Genomic DNA, 20767 nt, shown 5'->3' with positions numbered 1-20767 from the left:
CACCAGTTTGAGAGACATGGGGCTGCCCAGCTTGGCATCAGTTTCATGAAGGCTCCGCCCCATGAAAGTGCCTGCATTTACTCATGAAACCGTCCCTTGGACTCTAGAAGTCTGTGTTAGCTGGACTCTGGAGAGCGGATCTGAATGGCATTATCCCGAGTTCCAGGCTTTTGGTCCTGATTCCTGCTTTGTAAGTGGGACGTGTGGGGACAGGCCTGGAGGGGGGACCGGATGGTGGCTGGGCTCACTCGCCCCGCTTTCAGACACTCTCTTCTCGTGGGTTGTGACCTGTTAGCATGATTTTCCTTAGGCCACATCATGCTCCCCAGGTTTTCATGGACTTCCCTCAGGCCCAGGAGCTAAGAACTTCAGCCTGTGAAGGGCAAAGAGTCTGCTCTAAGACACATTTTTATAACTGAATTTTGAGAGATTGGACAGATTTTACACAGTTCTGTTTACAAGAAACATGGAGTGAGCTTCCAACTTAGAAAACAACTCCCCGTGGCCTTGTGTGTGCATTTAAGATACGATTTCTATCTTATCTCAAATGTCCATCCTGTAGATCCTTGGTACAAGGACTCATATCTGCAACACAAAGCTATTTGAGAGGGATGCATGTCATCTGGCCTTCCCAGGCGGCTCAGCTGGTGAAGAACTTGCCTGCAATGCAGGGGGTGGAAGAGTCGTGGGTTCGATCCCCGACCAAGGATTGAACCTGATCCCCGTGCACTGGAAGACAGAGTCTTAACCACGGGACCGCCAGGGAAGCCCCCTAAATGGCTAAATCTGAATGTACTTTTCCATGGTTTCCATTTTTCCCTTCACTGGAAGGATCTAGACTTCCACATTCAACTGAATTAACAGATACTAACCTCAGGCAGACTGCTGAAGTAGAATCAGCAGGAACTAGGCTGCACCTAACCATCACGACCTCCCCACCCTCCCCCAGCACCCTGACGTGCAGATTCTCCTTCCACGTTTCAGCAGGAGTCTGCAGAGGGGTTTCCCGGGCGCCACCATGTTTGCTGGGGAAATTCAGTGCCCATTTTTTTCTTTTCTGTAGCTGTGAGCACAGGTGCCGCTAGTTTGTCATAAGCACAGCGAACAACGGCGGCATTTCTTGTGGAGTACAACCCGGAGGAAAGAGCTGGATGAACGCAGGGCAAGATCCCTTAGGGGGAGCTGGCCTAGGCACCAGCCCGCCGGTCACTCACACCCAGTGTGGTGTGGCCAGAGCTCTGAAGCCCCATTTACCCCACGTGGGGTAGAAAATCCTATTTAATTGTTCGAACGAAAGTACTCATGATTTGGAGGCCTCCCTGATGGCTTAGTAAAGTATCGGCCTGCAGTGCAGGAGACACAGGAGATGTGGGTTCTATCCCTAGGTTAGGAAGATCCTCTGGAGAAAGAAATGGCAACCCACTCCAGTATTCTTGCCTGGGAAATCCCATGGACAGAGGAGGCTGGAGGGCTACAGTTCATGGGGTCACAAAGAGTCAGACACGACTGAGCGACCAAGCATACACACATGCATTCATGATTTGGACTGACAGATTTGTCATTCATATGTAATAGATGAAACTCAAAGAATGGCTGACCCATAAAATGAACACTTGGTATTTATGAAAATGAAATATTTTAAAACCAGTGCATATACTGACCATTTATTTATAAATTAATAGATACTTGTGTAATATCTTTTAAAACATTGAACTTTAATTTCCCTCCTTTAAAAAAAAAAGATACCGGGCTTCCCCGGTGCCTCAGCAGTAAAGAAACCAAGGCAGGAGCCTCAGGAGACCTGGGTTTGATCCTGGGTCAGGAAGATCCCCTGGAGGAGGGCATGGCAACCCACTCCAGTGTTCTTGCCTGGAGAATCCCACGGACAGAGGAGCCTGGTGGGCTGCAGTCCACAGGGTCACAAAGAGTCGGACATGACCGAAGTGACTGGGGCATGCATACATGCCCCAGCCCAGCCCCAGAAGAGGAAGTTTCCCGGCCCCAACTCCCAGAAAAGAAGAACGTGCTACAAACTTGCCCTCCCAGAGGGTCAGTGCTTCCCAGGATAAAATTATTCACTTAAATAATTTTAATATAATAAATGTGAATAATTTAGTAGGAACTGAGATTTATGGGAAAGTGCTAGCATTTGGCAGATTCTGATGGGTTAGAAAGATTGCATTCAGTATTTTCAGCAGTGTTCAGGTGGGCATAGTTCTATTAATTGTACCTGAAGACATTAATAGAAAATCAATAAAAATATACATATCAGTAGTGGGAAAAAAAGTATTATATTATTTCTGGTAGCAGAAATAACTGAATGGTTTTCAAAAGAGCAGAAAATTCTGTTTCTTTTGCTACTTTGCGTACAGTAGGTGCATACAATTGTTGGTTTTACACAACACTGAAATAATTGATTTTTAAATTCATAATGATGCTTTTGTGTCAGGGAATCTAGCACACAGTTTCTTGTGACCTTGAACTCAGTGAAAACCATACCGTGACAAACTACTTTATACCCCAGAAAGAGAGTGATCAGAGTTAAACTGAGACAATTCATTTCTTTCTTTTTTTTTTTTTTTTAATTTTTTTATTAGTTGGAGGCTAATTACTTCACAACATTTCAGTGGGTTTTGTCATACATTGATATGAATCAGCCATGGATTTACACGTATTCCCCATCCCGATCCCCCCTCCCACCTCCCTCTCCACCCGATTCCTCTGGGTCCTCCCAGTGCACCAGGCCCGAGCACTTGTCTCATGCATCCCACCTGGGCTGGTGATCTGTTTCACCATAGATAGTATAGATGCTGTTCTTTTGAAACATCCCACCCTCACCTTCTCCCACAGAGTTCAAAAGTCTGTTCTGTACTTCTGTGTCTCTTTTTCTGTTTTGCATATAGGGTTATCGTTACCATCTTTCTAAATTCCATATATATGTGTTAGTATGCTGTAATGTTCTTCATCTTTCTGGCTTACTTCACTCTGTATAAGGGGCTCCAGTTTCATCCATCTCATTAGGACTGGTTCAAATGAATTCTTTTTAATGGCTGAGTAATATTCCATGGTGTATATGTACCACAGCTTCCTTATCCATTCATCTGCTGATGGGCATCTAGGTTGTTTCCATGTCCTGGCTATTATAAACAGTGCTGCGATGAACATTGGGGTGCACGTGTCTCTTTCAGATCTGGTTTCCTCAGTGTGTATGCCCAGAAGTGGGATTGCTGGGTCATATGGCAGCAATAATAGCAAATAAAGAAACAGACAAAGGATTAATCTCAAAAATATACAAGCAACTCCTGCAGCTCAATTCCAGAAAAATAAATGACCCAATCAAAAAATGGGCCAAAGAACTAAACAGACATTTCTCCAAAGAAGACATACAGATGGCTAACAAACACATGAAAAGATGCTCAACATCACTCATTATTAGAGAAATGCAAATCAAAACCACAATGAGGTACCATTACACGCCAGTCAGGATGGCTGCTATCGAAAAGTCTACAAGCAATAAATGCTGGAGAGGGTGTGGAGAAAAGGGAACCCTCTTACACTGTTGGTGGGAATGCAAACTAGTACAGCCACTATGGAAAACAGTGTGGAGATTCCTTAAAAAACTGGAAATAGAACAGACAATTCATTTCAAAACATTAACGTTACTATTTTCTCTGCTCTCAGCAGAATGCTCTCTGTTAGTCTTAATGACATTCAATCTGCCTTTATTATTTAGCACAGATGAATGCCTGGGATGTGTGCGGTGTATGTGTGTGTGTGAATACATGTGTGTGTCTTTTAAAATCAATCTGTTGATACAAAGACAGGTCAGGATCAACCCTCTCTACATCATCACTAATGCATTCTTGCAACTCTGTGATCTCTTCCCCACACAGGATTCACTATCCAGAACCCTGAGCCTTTCTGAACCTTACTGATTACAGGAAATAAGCTACATGACCTTAAAAAATCAAAATCCATGTCGCAGACTCCATGCACTATGTAAATTGATATTGACAAAATTGGTAAAAATACAGTAGCAGCAAGCAGTTCCAGAGGCCAGCCTACCCTAAGTGCTTTGAATGTATCAACTAACTTGATTCTTACAAAAACCATGTCAGCTGGACACTCTTTATTTTCAAATCCATTTTGCAGATGAGGAAAACTGAGGTCCAATGAAATGAAGTCATTTGTTAAAGTGCCATAGTTTTCCAGTGGCAGAACTGGGATTTGGACCCAGGTAGGGTGCTCTAGATTTTAAACACTGTTTTAGTTGACCATAAAGCCTTTCAAACAGCCTTTTGTACAAAGGCATTCATGGAAGCTCATGCGTTTTCTTGGTTGTTGTTCAGTTTCTAAGTTGTGTCTGACTCTTTGTGACCCTATGGACGGCAGCACGCCAGGCTTCCCTGTCCTTCACAATCTCCCAGAGTCTACCCAAACTCATGTCCATTGAGTCAGTGATGCCATCCAACCATCTCATCCTCTGCCATCCCCTTCTCCCCCTGCCCTCAGTCTCTGCCAGCATCAGGGTCTTTTCCAAGGAGTCAGCTGTTTGCATCAGGTGGCCAGAGTATTGGAGCTTCAGCTTCAGTAAAAAATCAAAACACCAAACTGCACATACCAGTTCCTCTCTGTAAACTCCAGGTTTCCTTGGTTATCACAAGAGACACGGGGCACAGCCCAGTAGGATCAGCTGGGGTTGGGGTCACCAAGAGACCTGCTTCTAGGTCATTTTTCCCACTTGTGAAATGAAATGACCACTTTGCAAGGTTGCCGTGGGTTCATGTGTGTTAAGTGGACCCAGAGCACAGATCAGAGCCTGACTTCTTAGAGTAGATGGGTTCAAAACACAGCTGTGAAATTAGGTAGCAAAAGCGGAAGCCACTAGACTGCCTGGGGCCTGGACGGTGCTCAGGACGAGAAGTCACTGTGATTATTCTTAGAAACCCAAGAGACACAGAACATGTGAAGAGCTTATGATTTCATCGTATATGTTAATTTTTGTAAAATTAACTATAATAATGCACAGTGGGGGAAAAAAAGCCAGGAAAGTAGCTGATCCTTTTTTTTTCAAATGAACATAACGTTTTAAACTTTATTTTAAAATCCTATGCAATCTGACAGTCCAGCTTGTCACAATTCCCTAAGTTTCTGGATGGCTGAAGTTTTACTACTTCGATTTCTGGAGTAGCAAAGGGGCTGATCAATGGTTGTTTTTAATTTATACCTATGGCCTGAAGGCAATGTGGGTTATGCCCACACAGCCATCCCCGGGAGAGGCCCTCTTGTAAGCACGGATCAGCTCAACTGTCTTCACAATGGTGTGGGTGTGGGTTTCCCCTGTCTCTCTCCATATTTAGATGAGAAAAGGGGGCGCACACGTGTGTCCCAGAAACCCAGCTAGAAAGCGCAGAGCTGGGAGTTGGGCTCCGGCAGTCCGGGGACAGAGACCACGGTCCAGATCTCAGCAACTTCCCAGGAATTCAGCCCAGAAGGCCCAGAGGTACATGAGCAGGCGGGGCCCTCAACTAGAGACGTGCAAACGAGCTTTGGGCGGACTGAAGACCCCACAAGACCAGCCGTCGATGGAGCTCCAGGCACATTGCTCTCCGACTGATACAGAACAGCATTTAAGAACCGTTCAGGAGGAAGCAGCTGCACGGGTTCTTTGGTTCAGCAAATTAGCTCCCTCCCTGGGTCCATGGAAGGAGAGACCACAAAGTGGGTGGTGGACACAGGAGTTCGGTCCCTTGCAGTTCTGGGGTGTGGAAGTCTGAACGAACGGCATCAGCCTCTCCTGAGGACTAATGTGCTAAAGTTAAGACGTGAAGATTGGGAGAAAAAGCCAAGGATGTGGCTACAGTGTTTGGAGGGGGCCTCAGAAAGATACTGAAGTCAGGGACTGCAGTCACACTAGGACCTTTTCAAGGGGCTCGGGGCGAGCCTCAGAGCCAATCAGCCAATCTCGGGCCCCTGAGGAGCTTCAGGGCCTCGACCCAGGGTCATCTCAGCAGAATCCAGACAGAAGTCATCTCAGAAACGTCTACGAGCAAGGTCTTCTTTTCATGCAGTGAGTCTCACTGAAGTCCACGGGAGACACACAGCGTTTCTGAACAAACTACTCTGCAAAAACACTGCCCACTTGGGCAGAAAGGAATGGAGAGAGTGCAACCCCCAAATTCCACTCTCAGGAGGCAGGCGGAGAAGACCTCGCAGCTGCGAACACACGCTATACCTCTCAGTTCAGAGCAAAGACTCAGAGGGTGGCGCCAACAGCTGATTGTGAAGCCGTGAGGATCATGCCCAGCGAGCTGCGTGTCTGCTCACGCAGTCACTCGGCCGTGTCCGACTCTGTGCGGCCCTGTAGACTGTAGCCCACAGGCTCCTCCGTCCAAGGGATTCCCCAGGCAAGAGCACTGGAGTGGGCTGCCAGGCCCTCCTCCAGGGGGTCTTCCCGACCCGGGGATCGAACCCGGGTCTCTCACATTTCCTGCACTAGCAGGCGGGTTCTTTACCACTAGCGCCGCCTGGGAAGGCCCAATTTTCCCCAGACCTGAAGCCCAATTGAGGAACTTCGAAGCTCACCGAGTGGCTTCAGGAGTCCTACAGCACAGAGCCTCCTCTCCACCTGCCTTTCTCTCCTCTTGTGAAACAAGCGGTCCGTAGCCCTTACCTGCTGCTTGTCCCGCCATGGTTTGTTGGCTGGGCTGGGGACAGATGACCTTTCTCTCAGGTCCCTCATAGCTCAGCTGGTAAAGAATCCGCCTGCAATGCACGAGACCCGGGTTCTATTCCTGGGTTGGGAAGATCCCCTGGAGAGGAATAGGCTACCCACTCCTGTATTCTTGGGCTTCCATGGTGGCTCAGCTGGTTAAGAATCCACCTGCAATGCGGGAGACCTGGGTTCAATCCCTGGATTGGGAAGATCCCCTGGAGAAGGGAAAGGCTACCCACTCCAGTGTTCTGGCCTGGAGAATTCCACGGACTGTATAGTCTGTGGGGTCGCAAAGAGTCAAACACGACTGAGCGACCTTCACTTCTCGTGTCCATGGATGGGCAGAAACTGAACTTGACTATACCCAGGAGACTCCTCTGACCTTTTACTAATTCCAGTGAGGAGCTGATGAACTTTGAGTTTGCGCTATGAGAGATAAGAATCTTGGGAGCCCCCGGGAGAGGCTGAATGTGTTTGAATAATAAAAGCCAGAGGGTGGATGGTGGCAGACAGACCCATGGAGGCCCGGGGTCTGGTGCTGACGCCTTTGTGGAATCCCCTCCCCGCCTCCCAGAGCAGGACCCGTGACAAGCTTCTAACCCACAGCTGACGGCAATGGTGACAAACACCACTCTCCTGACCACGGTACAGTCTGTAAGACTCCATCTTGCTAGTAAACTCACTCTCTCTCCTTTTGCTGATTCTGAAGATGCTAGTGACCATGAGTCCTGTGACCGAAGGAAACAATACTGTGTCTTTGTGAGCAGGGACACACATGCTTCAGAAATCAGACCTCCAGATGAGAAGAAGCCTGGCCAACACCTTGTGAGGCCCTGGGCAGAAGACCATGCCATCCCATCCCTAGTCTCTGACTCAGGGAAACTGGGAGATCACAACTGTGTATTGCTTTAAGTTGTTACAGCCATGGTAATTTGTTACACAGCCACAGAGAATTAACACATGCAATTTATTCCTTTAACATGAGTAAAGGGTGTGATGCCAATATATAGTAAAAATTTTAATGGATATATGATTGTGGGTTTGCTTCACTATTTTCATTAACCTGAGTCCTTAGAATATTTATAGCCCAGTTAATTTATGAAATAAGCATTAACATTTTAAGACAATTTTGCACAGAGTAGTAATTTCTCTATGTTTTTTAGCCCTCAAATTTTAATTGATACAGTTTACTAGATCAAACTTGGATTTATGGGGTGCAAAAGGATTGTTAATTGTGCTTTGATCTCCCCCTGTTTATCAGATAGTTCTAGGCGCTTACCAGACATGATCATATTCTCAAAAAAAAAAAAAACCAAAAACAAAAGGGATGGTGGAGAGGTGGAAGGAGGTCCAGGCTTTGTACATGCATACACAGAGCTGATTCAGTTCATTGTACTCAGAAACAACACAACATTGTAAGGCAACTATATCCCAATTAAAAAAATTTTTTTTAGATGGTTATAGTCGTAAAACAAACAAACAAAAATCCTGAGAGAAAGATATTATCACTGAGTCTAGTTTGCAACTGGAAAAACTGAGGGTTGAAGATGTTAAATGACTTGCCCATAAGGGCAGAGCTTGGATTTGAGCCCAAGTTAGATGTACCCCCAAACTCACATTCTCTATGTACATTATGCTGGTTATTTTTAAACTTTTACAAGTTACAGAGGTAGAAGAGTCTTTTCCCTCAGTGCTATTCATCTGTTTACTTTAACCAACACATTTTTTTTTTAGAGTGATAATCTTTAAGTATTTTAAAATTTTCATCATTATGTTGAACGCACGAGTAGTGGAAATGCAAGCACTTTCCTTTATTATTTCAGCAACTCTTCCAAATTCACTTTATGAAGCCAGCATTATTTTGATAATAATAAACCAGGATTATTGCGATAATAATAAACCAAAGCCAGACAAGGATGCCACAGGAAAGAAAATTACAGGTCAACATACATGCAAAAGTCCTCAAAAAATACTAGCATGGAGGGAGTTCCTTGGTGGCCTAGTGGTTAGGATTCTGGGCTTTCACCAACGTGGCCTGTGTTCATTCTCTGGTTGGGAAACTGAGATCCAGCAAGCCACACGACATGGCCAAAACATAAAAACAGTGGACTTCACTGGTGGTTCAGTGCTTAAGACTCTGCCTTTTGATGCAAGGTGTGTGGGTTCGATTCCAGGTCAGGGAACCAAGGTCCCACATGCCACCAACTGTGGCCAAATTAAAAAAAAAAATCCTAGTAAGGGAGAGAATGTTTGCAAATCATGTATTTGATAAAGGACAAATATCCAAAATCTATAAAGGACTCATACAATTCCACAACAGGAACCCCAAACAATCTAATTTCAAAATAGGCAGAAGATCTGAATAAACATTTTCCGAAAGAAGACCTGCAGATGGCCAGTGGGTACAGGAATGGATGCTCAGCGTTATTAACCACCATGGAAACGTACATCGCAGCCACAACAAGATACCACCTCACACCTATTAGAATGATTAATATAAAGAAGACAAGAAATAACAAGTGTTGGTAAAGATGTGGAGGAAAGGGGTCCCTTGCGCACTATTGGTGGGAATGTGTTTCTGTATATAATCACGACTCACGCGTGTGTGAGCGCAAGCTCGGTCATGTCTGACTCTTTGCGACCCCCCGGACTGTAGCCCACCAGGCTCCTCTGTCCATGGGATTCTCCAGGCAAGAATACTGGAGTGGGCTGCTGTTCTCTCCTCCAGGGGATCTTCCCAACTCAGAGATCAACCTGTGTCTCCTGGGTCCCCAGCACTGGCAGGTGGGTTCCTTACCCCTGAGCCGCCTGGGACGCCCCCGTCTGTCGGTGCAGTCACTGAAAAACAGTATAAAGATTCCTCAAAAAAATTGAAAATATAACTATCATATGATCCAGCACTTCCACTTCTGGGTATTTATTCAAAGAAAACAGAAATACTAACTTGACAAGATATATGCACCCACATGTTCATTTAGTATTATTTACAGTAGCCAAGGTATGGAAACAACCTGTTTTCACTGATGGATGAATGGATAAAGAAGATGTGCTCTAGATGTGCAAAGGAATGTTATTTAACCATCCAAAGAATGAACAGTTACCATTTGCAACCTGGGTGGACCTCGAGGCGGGCATCATACTAAGTGAAATAAGTGAGACACAGAGGGATACTGTACAACCTCTCCTGTATGTCGGATCTGCATACAGATTAGAATAGAATCTAAAAAGTAAAACAAACCTCCCAAACCAAAGCCCATAGACAGAACAGATGGGAGGGGAGTTGGAAGGTGGGAGAAATGGGTGAACAAAAAAAGGCACATGTATCAAACATTTGATTCAACTAATTACTTAATAAGGTGATGAGATGCTATGATTGATTCAAAAGAGAATCTCAGGGATGAAGATTTATGTAGTGGCTGGTAAACCATGTTTTTCACTGAGAAAGACAAACTGACTGCAATATAAAGGCACACACACACACAGAAGGCAGTAGAATTGCCTTAGTGGGAAGATAACCCTGCTATATATACTGGAATTCCTTTTAGGGTTATTTCCTTAAAGTGATTTGTGGTTATCTCTCCTTACATTTTATCAGTTTTTATATCTTCATCAGTGTCTATAGATTTCTGATTTTATACATTCTTTCTCCCCTGTGATGTATGATTAAATATATTCTTTCTTCCTTGTGATAAATGGAATGTATCACGTATAAATAAACCATAAAGAAGTAACTCTCAGGTCCCAGGGAATGCGGAGTGACTCCTTGGCTGCCCAAGGTCTAACGCAGACCAAACCACGTTACCAGTTTCTTTAAAAATGCCTAAGATAAACAGGCTTAAGAGGCAGGTTCTGTTGGCAGCGCCTTTGCATAGCGCTCTAAGTTCCTAAGCCTGTCTCCGTGTGTGGTCTGCGGGCTGAACCCAGGGAGATGAACCCTGTGGGTTCCCAGGACCCGCCCTGGGGCCGCGGTGGACGCCGCGGGGGTGTCACCGGGACGCGCCGGGCTGACCGCGGGGTGTCGCTGCAGCAGAGACCAGGCCTGGACCCCGCGGGGTCCCCGCGGGCCGCGCCCACCTGCCCCGGCGCATCTCCCCCGAGTCCCGGGAAGGGACCCTCGCTCCACAGATCAAAGCGAGCTGTAAGGCATCTTAAATAAGAGCTCAGACAGAAGCGTTCAACGGAGACCCTCAGTCCCTGCTGGACAAGCCATTGCCACCTGAAACGAAGTCTTAAAGAATGGCTGAAGGGCAAACAAAGGAACATTAGGTTATTCAAAAGGGTTGATTTTTTTTACGGGAAGCTTCCAAAAGACTCCCCGGAAAGTGGGTTGGTACTGACATCTCCATGTCCCTGCACCTGGGGTGGGGGGCACCCCGCCAACCCCCGCCCCTGGGCTGAGCCCTCCACTGGCGCCCGGGAAGACGGGTTAACGTGCGAGATCCAGGAATCCCAGTCTCCTTCCCTCTGGCCCGCCCCGGGCCTCTTTTGGGGGACGACAGGAATTGAGGCTTCGAACGGCTCGCCTTGAAAGGCCAGGGGAGCGCAGCAGGCGGCCGGCGGCCGGTGGGGCTTCGGGCGGCGTGGGGGCCGCGGCCGCCCGGTCGGCGGGAGGCGGGTCCCCGCTGCGCGCTCATTAGCGCCCACTCTGCTTAATGGCTTCCTGGGGCTGGCTGTTTACTTGTCATTTGTTTTCGCCTCTGTTGCCCAGCTACCGCTCCGCACGCTGACCGCCACTTTTCCTGGCTTCTCTGCAGCGCGCGGCGGTAGCTGCCGGACGTGCGCCCCCGCGCACGGCCTCGGCGCGCCCTGCCCCGCGCCCGGCGGGCACCCGGGACCCGCGTTCCCGGTCCGGCCTCGAGTGCGCTTCGTCGTCAGAATGGCTCAGGAATGGCGGGGATGGGAGCGGGGGTCCCTGCCTCCCCCCGCAACCCTCCCTGGGCGAGCCGCTGCTCTTGGAGCCCCTCTGCCCAGAGCTGCGCCGGCCCCGTCGGCCCCTCGGGGACGCGTGAAATGCTGGGAGCTCACCGTAGGGGAGACGCGAGCCCCAGGGCCTTCACACCCTTCCCGCTCCCGGGGGGCTGCCCTCTGGCCAGACGGCACTTCATGTTGAGCTGGGGCCTGAGAACAGGCCCTGGTGAATGAAAGCCCTTCCCTCTGGAGGGGGAAGGGACCTACCTACCTTGGGGGTTGGGGGACACCACCCTGGGTATCTGAGGGAGTCCGGGTGCCGCCTGAAACGACCTCCTAAATGAGGAATCGCTGTAGAGGAATCCGACTGAAAAGACGGGTCAGCTCAGTGCCGGTCCGGGTTACACTGGCAGCGTCCCTGAAACCTCTCCCCGTCGTCCTCGGGCCCTGGGCTTCCTCCTGGTCGTCTTGAATTGAATGGAAGATTCCACCCCAAGCTATTGATATAAATCCGGGGAGATTAGAGGGGTCTTCTGGGGAGGTACTGTTTTAAAGACGCTATTTCATGTATCTGGTTGTACCTCCTAAAACAGGCCTTATCTGTTAGTTGTGTCTGCAGTTTCTAAGGGATGAAATGATATTTAAAAGTGCTGAGACTGCTGGTGCCTGTTTTCTGTGAACCTGGGAGATGCCTCATTTGTCACAAGCAGCATATTCCTATGTGACAATTGGTTTACAGTGTATGGTAATTCTGGAGTCTCCATGTCAAGGCGATAAAACTAGAAATTGAATTTTAGGAGAAAGTTACCTTTATCTACTTCCTCTCATTGTCCTCAAACTTACCCACCCCTTTCTCCCTTCCTTTCCCTAAGCCCTCCTCTCCCCACCACCTCTCGGAAGAATTCTCCTTTTATTAACTCCTACTTACCACCATCTAGGATGAAAAAGAAAAAGAAGAAAGAAAGGAAAACAGTTTACTTCCCTTGGAATTGTTTCCTTTAGTTTTTAAATAAAAATAACCCCTAGAATTAAGGGACAGAGACTTTTAAAGGTGTTATATTTCTGGCGTCAGTTACTGTTGAAAATAATCCTTTCCTAACTGGATAGCTGCAAGTTATCCAGGTGTTGTCCTTTGATGCTTAGAAATGGGATTTTAAATTTCTGATTACCCACGACTTATTGTTTGCCATTAAAATGTCACTTGGTGATATATGTATGTGTATGTGTATATAATATATATATATATATATTATATGCCCACACACATATATACTGTTCTTTTTGAAAATAAGATTGTAGGGCTGCAAAATGAACTGACCAAATGTGGAATCTTGAAGAACAGGAGTGGCAATGAGGATTTTTGGAAGCTGATCCAGGAGGAAGCTTGTGGAACAGAAATCAAACAAAAACTCCAGAATATAAAATTTAAAAGTTTGTACTTATCCTTTTTTTATCTTCTGAAATTAATCTTTTCCCACTTTTTAGCAATTAATTCTGGGAAGTAGTGATGTAATCTGCCTTCCAATTAAGTTGACATTACATAACATTTTAAAGTATTTTAAAACTATATTGATTGTAATATAATTTCTTCAGTTAAAAAAAAAAACACTAAAATAGTGCTTCTGTGTTTGGTATTTTCCTTTAGTGTTCGGATATCAGTGATAGCAATAATCATCAAGAGCTACGGATGAGAGGCGGAACAAAAGTACATGTTTTTTTTCCCCCTCAGGGCAACACTTGAGCTGCTGCTTTCACCGGAGAGAAGAAACCCATTTCAATAAAGTGGAGCACTTACTTTCTGCTTAGGACTGTGCACAAATACAGATGCAAGTAGCCGAAGGGTTGAGAAACCAGTGTCCCCAAAACTTGTTTGAAACTTTCAAGTAGGGCTGCAGGAAGTTCTGTAAGCTAGCTTTTCTTTATTGAGCCACGTAACACTAATAACATCACAGAGTGGTGTCATCCCAACAGCATCACTTACGCTAACAGAAGCATGATTTTTCAGCAGGTAGGAGATAGCAGCAATCTGAAAGTGAATTAGCCAACAGCTCTGAGTGGCTTGTGGTGCATTTGAGTAAATTTTGGTTGGTGCACGTGATCTTCATGAGAATCTCATAGAATTTGGTGGATGACTGCCACCTCCCCTGAAGTCTGACATGTTCTTGATAATGAAACCCTCTGGAATTCTTGCCTAAATATTTATTAAATGCTCACCATGCCAGAACTGGTCCAAGTTGGTACAGGGGGAACATTACTGGCCAATAATCGCAGATAGTTTTCCTATAGACACATTGCTGAGGCAAAGCATTTTTAGGTATTCAGTTCAGTTCAGTGGCTCAGTCGTGTCTGACTCTGTGACCCCATGAACCGCAGCACACCAGGCCTCCCTGTCCATCACCAACTCCCGGAGTTCAGGTGAGCATCATCTTTTATTAATGCATTCATATTAATGGGGCTTCCCTGGTGGCTCAGAAGGTGAAGAATCTGCCTGCAATGCGGGAGACCTGGGCCTGCTGTCTGGGTCAGAAAGATCCCCTGGAGAAGGGAACGGCTACCCACTCCAGTATTCTTGCCTAGAGAATTCCATGGATAGAGGAGCCTAGCGGGCTAGAATCCATGGGGTCAAAAAGAGCTGGGCATGACTGAGCAACTGATACAAACACTTCACATTAATGTGTTGTGTGAAGATTCTAGTCTCTCTTCTCTAACGTGCATTCCGGATTTTATAGGCAATGTTATCTTTCACGTTACTCCATATATTGTTATGTACTATTTCCATAAAATGTCTAAAGAAATTTTGCTGAAACTTGCAAATTTCTTAAGCAATTTTTGCATTTAATGCACTTAATGTGGCATTTCCAGAGAAAATTAAAAGCATTGTTAGTAGAGTGACTTGTTTTTTTAGAATGGAGGAGTCAAGGGCAGGTTGTGGAGTGGTGTGCGGAGCTTTGCAGCCCTGGTGAAGGCGGGTGATGGCGTGCCAGGTTCTGGGAAGCCTCTCTGAGTGGGGCTGTGGAGAGGAGCCAGTGGGCTGGTCCAGACTGGAAGGAGGGATACGGGACCCTGCTGGAGCTGGTCCGTGTTAAACGCAGGCTTAAGCGTGTTCGCCCTGAACTGCCCATTTCTCTGTCTGCAGGACTTAATCCTGGTGACTCAGGTGGACCTTTTAGAGTGGACGCAGAACACTGACTATCTGAACAAGGGTTTTAAATTAGAGCTAGAAGGTCGAGCAGAAACACCTTCCTCACTACTGAGACCCTGTGTGTGTGAAGGTGGAAGCTATTGTCCTGTATGACAGGCTGGTGTGCTGAAGGGTCCTCATCACTGCTGGGAATCTCAGTTGTCATGGTGATCAAGGATGTCTCAGCTGTGAGATGAGGCTCAGTGTCTGACACAAGGGAGTCTGAACACCAGGCTGGCAGCGGGCTCGTAGATCCCCTCAAAAGAAAAGTAGTACTGTTTTCTGAAAAGTACGGGATTCTGATCTAAATAAGTGTCTAAGGATGTTGCTTGTGATAGTTTCGGAATTTCAGAAAAAAATTTCATTGATGTCTAGTTGATTTACAATGTCCTGTTAGTTTCAGATGTTTAGCAAAGTGATTCGGTTACACACACACACACACGTGTGTGTATATATATATATATATATTCTTTTTCAGATTCTTTTCCCTTGTGGGTTAATACAAAATACTGAATAAAGTTCCTTAGGCTATATACAACAGATCCTTAGTGTTGGAATATTTAAATGGGATATATAAAATGCATTTCTTGTTTCTACCAAGATAAGTTAAGTTTCTCTGAGAATTTTAAGAATTAAAACATTGATAATTTTTTACTTGTATACAATGATAAATTTAAAAAAAGTTTACCAGTAGTTATGTTTATAAATAATAGTATCAAATACTGAAATAACAGAGTAAATCTGGCAGAGTTGAAAGAACTGTAGATTTCCAGTTTTAAACCAAAAGGAAAAATTTATTGTTCAAATGTTAAACTTGGCCTTAAATATATACATATTCTTTTACTGTTTAGATTTATTTATGTATTTGTTGTTTTTTTAAACTTTCTATTTTGTATTGGAGTGTAATCATTTAACAAGCAATGTTGTGATTGTTTCAGGTGAACGGTGAAGGGACTCAGCCATACATTTACATGTATCCATTCTCCCGCAAAACCCACTCCCATCCAGGCTTTGGCCTTCAATATTAAGCAGTATATCTCAATGTGAGTTCATATTCTTTTCTATTTATAAGGCAATGAAAGTGTGTAACATCAAATACTGCAATACACTACTCCATGAGCAAACAGGGCCTTATAATTAAATATTCTTTTCAGTGTCCCCTCCTAGGAGAATAGCAGCCAGGCTACTCATCAACACTGAACAGAGGAAAGAGGTGAGATTTCTCACATTGATGAAAAATGTGTTTTCTAACACTATATTCATTTCCATTGGGGATATTTTTGCACATCTACTGTGTTCCATGGTTTTTAATTACTTAGAATTCAAATTTTCATTTCAGTGAAGTGGTTAGTGTAATGAGCATTTGAAAATCTTATTGTATGTAAAATAACGTTTCACATCATCCAAATAGTTTCATTTAGATGACGTCAAAGAAGGAAGTCATGATCTCTACCTGCAAAGAGAATATAGTGTGCTGTTAGGAAAAGCATTCAGTAAATGTGATTCAAGGAGAGTAAGGAACTCACCATATAGAAACAGAGTTGGAGAGGAAGAAAATAAATTATCCCGGGGAATTCCCTGGTGGTCCTCTGGTGAGAACTCCATGCTTCCAATGCTGGGGGCCCTGGTTCCATCCCTGGTGAGGGAACGAAGATAAGAACCCACAAGCTGCATGGTACCAGAAAAATAAATAAATAAATTTTCTTTAAAAAAAGAAAATAAATTATCCTTAACCTTTGTTATATAAAATCAAGGTGAAAATGAACAGGAGGTTTCCTGTAGATAACAGGTTTTGGTGTAGTCTTAAAGGTTTTGCGTTTCCAGGAAGGAGAGGGCTTGCCCGCCGTGTGTCTCCCATGAGTTTTAGCTGGGTTTGTCTCCTAAGCTCCTGGCTCCGCTACTGTGGGGCCTGGGAATGGTTTTCTCCTGAGAGGGTGTGTTTTTTCCATCTTTCTTCCTTTGCTGTCCCGTGCATTGCCCTTCCCTCCCGAGGGAGCTCTGCTATTCCAGAACCCACGTAACATCTTTGGCAAGCTCGCAAGGCACGATTTGGAAATAAAAAGGAAAGAGGATCTGGGATAGAAAGTGAAATATGATGAACTTATTTTAATACCTGCACGTCATCGGTTGGATTTAACAAAGCTTTTTGCCTTTGTTCCTAGTGGTGGGTTTTTGTTTGTGTACTCAGACTTAGCAGCAGGATAAAGATAAGACGACCTGGGTCTGACTCCTCGTTTGGCTCCTCCGGGGCCTTCTGAGCAGGTCCTCAGACCCCTGAGTGCCTCTAGGAAATGGAGAAGATTGTGCTTATTTCATGAGGCTATCATGAGAAGACCCTTATGTGCAAGTGCGTGGTACAAATTCATTTAAAGACAAAAATGAAGAGTGTGTGCTGTTTAAAATAGATTTTATTTTGTTGTGTATGATTTTAATCAAATTATTTTGCTGGACAACTTGGTAGGCTGTGTCCTGAACGGTTTCGTCATTAGAAGATGGTGTGGGTGCAGGTGGGACCCAAAGCTTCTGGCAGAGGGCAGGTGCTTCCGTCTGTCTCTCGTCCCCGAGGTGCCCGGCCCTTCCGGCTGAGCTGGGAGGCCCGGGCCTTCGAACCTGGGTGTCAGGACCACAGCCATTCTCCGCTGTCGGACGGGGCAGCATTGTTGGGGCCGCTCTGTCAGATGGCTGGAGACGGCTGAAAGCTTAATTCATAGCAAACTTTCGACTTCTGTTCCGCATTCTCTGGAGAGAAGACAAAATGCCCTCATGACTGTAGCCTATCTGCTTAACACTTTTAAAGCAGGATAAATCTTACATATTAATCTCAGGTGTTTTTCTCAAATAATATTAGAAATGTGGAGCTTTTGAAAACAGTCATGATCCACTTGAAATAAGGCTTTATAGTCTGCAGAAATGGAAGAAATTAAAAGTATTTTTAATGTTAATTGTTTCTAATGACCCCTCTGAATTCACAGAGGAACTGAAAGCAGTTTCCTCTTCCACAGGTACTTGTACTTGCTAGTACATGCAGGTATACAGAAGTCTTTACGCTGGCAAGAGTGAGAGAGGTTTCGTAAGATTTCATGGACTTTTCGAGACAAGGATAAAAATGTTGTCTTTTTTTTCTAAAACTGTATATTAGTCTGCCAACTTCAATACTAACATTAATTAATAAAATGATGTAAAGATATTACAAGAAAAGACAACTATAGATCAATATCTTTCATAACACAGATGTAAGAATTCTCAACAACAGTCAGCAATCAAATTCAAGAAAGTAGAAAAAGAATGAGAAGTCAAGTCATGAGACTAGGAGAACATACTTGCAAAAGCCAACACCTAATAAAGGAGTATTATACAAAAAATACAAAGAACTCCTAAAGCTCAACAATAAGAAACAGCTGCATTTTAAAAAAAATGGGCTCTAACCCTAACCCTAACCCTAACCCCTAACCCTAACCCCTAACCCTAACCCTAACCCTAACCCTAACCCCTAACCCTAACCCTAACCCCTAACCCTAACCCTAACCCCTAACCCTAACCCTAACCCTAACCCCTAACCCTAACCCTAACCCTAACCCTAACCCCTAACCCTAACCCTAACCCTAACCCCTGTGGTCCAGGGGTTAAGAATCCACCTTTCATGCAGGGGGTGTAGGTTTGATCCCTGGTCAGGGAACTGAAGTCCCACACGCCAAAGGACAGCTAAGCCCACACGCCACAACTAGAGAGAAGCCTGCATGCATGTACGAAGAGCCTGTGCACCGCAGTGAAGATCCAGCCCCCAAATTTCCTAGAAATAAATAAAGAATGGGCTAAAGGCCATGATAGACTCCTCACCAAAGAAGATGTACAGGTGGCAAATAAGCATGTGAAAAAATGCTCCATTTCATATGCCATCAAGGAATTGCAAATGAAGACCATGATGAGATATCACCACACACCTATTAGAACAGCCAATAAAAAAGAGAAATAGCTGAAGTCTGGAACGCCGACAACACCAAATGGTGGTGAGCTTTTGGAGCAACAGGAATTCTTGTTCATTGCTGGTGGGAGTGCAAACTGGTACAGCCACTTTGGAAGATGGTTTGGCGGGTTCTTACAAAGCTCTGCATACTCTTTCCATACAACCCAGTGATCACACTCCTTGTTATTTACTCAAAGGAGTTGAAAACTATGTCCACACAAAAATCTGCACGTGGATGTTTGTAGCAGCTTTATTCGTAATTGCCAAAATGTGGAAGCATGTCTTTTGGTAGGTGATGAATAAATAAGCTGTGGTACATCCAGACAATGGAATATTAATCACCACCCCCAAAAGAGCTGTCACGTCATGAAAAGACCTAGAGGAATCTTAGAGGCATATTACTGAGTGAAGAAGCCAGTCTGTAAGTACACATACAGTATGATTCCAGCTACATGGCATTTTGGAAAAGGCAAAGCTACGGAGATAGTGCAGAGATCAGTGGTTGCCACGGGTGAGGGGTGGGGAGGGGTGAATAGGCTGAGGACAGAGATGTTTAAGGCAGTGCAGGTACTGTGTGTGATGTTATAATGTTGCATGTATGCCGTCATTCCTTTATTCAAACCCATAAACCGCCAAGAGTGAACCCTAAGGTAAACTTCAGAGTCTGTGTCAAAGTAGGTTCATCCCTGGTCACAAATGTACATCCTGGAGAGTGAAGTTGATAAACAGCGAGGTTGTGTCAAACCTGTACCTTCCTCTCAATTATGCTGTGGAGGTAAAACTGCTCTGAAATTAAAGCCTTTATCAGAGACAAGAGAGTGAGTGCTCAGTCATGTCCAATTCTTTGAGACCCCGTGGAGCCAGGCTCCTCTGTCCATGGGATTCTACTGGAATGGGGAGCTGTTCCCTCCTCCAGGAGATCTTCCCAACCCAGGGATTGAACCTGGGTCTCCTGCAGGGCAGGCAGATTCTTTACTCTCTGAGCCACCAGCTTCTTGCTAAATATCCCAGTTTTAAAAGATGACATAACGTGACTCTCAAGCCTGAAAGTCCCTTTCTGATCATGGCTTTTGGCTCCACGTAGGTATTTCTGAAGCCTCTCCACGCAAGGACCCTGCAGGTGAGCTTGGAGCGTGGTGGGGCAGCTCACACCCAGCTGTGAGAAAGCCTCCGGCCTTTCATCTGGCCCGTGGGTCTCTGCCGGCCCCGGGGCGCCTATTTGGTTTGCGTGCACTGAGGCCAGCGTATCTCTGACTCAATATTGTTACTCCAGAGCTGACCTAGGAGGAGATTGTTCACAGAAGGGCGAGAAAAAACATAAAACTGCAATGCGGCAAGACCCTTTCCAACATGAAAAGGAGAAGTGCCACTTGAAATTAAATCCAAAACGAGTTTACGGAGGCCGCTGTAATGGTGTGTCAACAGAGGGGATCAGTGAGAGTGGACAAGCCGGCCTTCAGGAGAGCGACAGGCAGGAAATTAAAGGAACAGGAGAGAGGAACGTGGCCAGCTGGCCCTGGCCTCACGCGCGAATCTGGCCTTCCGTGTGGGCAGCTGTACCGTCTCCCCTGTGTCGTTTCATGGTTTCCTACTGAGACCATGTGATGCTGGGGTGTGGTTTCTATGGGCGACGTGATCCAGGTGGACACGTGACCACGGTTGCTGGTGTGAGGAGCTGGGTAGGGTTTAACCAGGAAGCCTCGCAGAAATCCCAGAAAGGACGCCCTTGAGACACGAAACCAGGTCGTGGGGATGGTGAGCAGCTCGGCCTGTGTGGTTGTAGGTCCCCTTTGGGAGGTTGCGGTCACCCTTGGGAGACCCAGACCCCGGGGCAGTCCCAGTGGCCTTCTCAGCAGAGAACAGGGGCTCCCTTGGCCGCAGCGAGGAGTGTCTGTCCGGGGTGGGAACGGCCTTCCACTGCCACTTTCAAAGCCAGACTTTGGGCGGTTGGCTGAGTCACAGCGGGTGGGCACTGTGGTGAAAGCAGTTAGTCGCTCAG

The sequence above is a fragment of the Dama dama genome, chromosome 26, assembly GCF_033118175.1.
Source record: "Dama dama isolate Ldn47 chromosome 26, ASM3311817v1, whole genome shotgun sequence".
Taxonomy (NCBI): Eukaryota; Metazoa; Chordata; class Mammalia; order Artiodactyla; family Cervidae; genus Dama; species Dama dama.
This window is presented reverse-complemented; position numbering follows the sequence as displayed.